Raw genomic sequence first — 1,185 nt, 5'->3', positions numbered from 1 at the left:
GACTTGGAGGAGGAGTGGCCTGAGGTTGTGCCGGACTTGGAGGAGGAGTGGACGTCTGACGCTGTGGCGGACTTGGAGGAGGAGGAGTGGCCTGACACTTTGCCGGACTTGGAGGAGGAGTGGCCTGACACTTTGCTGGACTTGGTGGACTTGCAGGAGCGGGAGACTGCTGACTCGGTGGCGGACTTCGACGAGGAGTCGGCTGACGCGGTGTCGGTGGCCTTCGAAAGATGATGCAATCCTTTTTCCATAGGATGATACGATGGTTGGCGTCTCCGAGAAAGCGCTCGTCGTCACCTCCAGGAATGTCAAGCTCTAGCTCCGAATATGGGTCCACCACCTCATCAACCAAGACACGAGCATAGCCCGCTGGAATCGGGTTGCAATGGAAGGTTGCCTCGGGGGGATTTGTAAAAGCAACGACGTCCGCCACCTTCATGGATATGTTCTTCATTTTGACGTGTAGCTCGCAGCTAGTGTTCTCCGTGATGTCATCCACGGGGTATCTACCCAGCATTGCGTCGTCCGGGGCGGAACCCACGCTGCTTCTCGGCATGGATGGGGCGGTGCTATCCAATGCTGGATCATTCACTAGCTGCTGCAGCTGCTGAGACCCCCTTTGCTGGGTAAGTGAGTCGATCTACTCCTGCTGCCGCTGGAATTTGACTACCAATTCCGCTTGACTTGCTTCTAGGCCTTGAAGGCGTTCATAGTCCCGCTTCCTCTGCTCCTCCTCCATCTTCCTCTTCTTCTCCTCCGCAATCTTCTTTTTCGCACGGGTTCTGCAGTCGGTGTTCCAGTCTGAAAACCCCTCATACCACGGAATAGCGCCCTTGCCTCGTGTTCTTCCCGGGTGTTCAGGATTTCCCAGGGCACGCGTAAGCTCGTCGTTCTCTCTGTTGGGCTGGAACACCCCCGATCGTGCCTCTTCTATTGCAACAAGTATCGCATCGTTGGCTCCCTTCAGACTTGCCCTCGTCGAAACATTGCCTGTCTTCGGGTCCAACTCCCCCCATGCGCATTAATTCATACATGTGTGTGTGTGTGTGTGTTCCATATAAAAAATTTGATAACTAAAACAACAATAATCTAAATAATCTAAATTATATACTAATTCATGCTTGTGTGTGTGTGTGTTTTGATAACTAAAACAATAATAATCTAAATAATCTAAATTATATACTA

Source organism: Triticum dicoccoides, chromosome 1B (genome assembly GCF_002162155.2).
Source record: "Triticum dicoccoides isolate Atlit2015 ecotype Zavitan chromosome 1B, WEW_v2.0, whole genome shotgun sequence".
In the NCBI taxonomy this organism is placed as follows: Eukaryota; Viridiplantae; Streptophyta; class Magnoliopsida; order Poales; family Poaceae; genus Triticum; species Triticum dicoccoides.
This window is presented reverse-complemented; position numbering follows the sequence as displayed.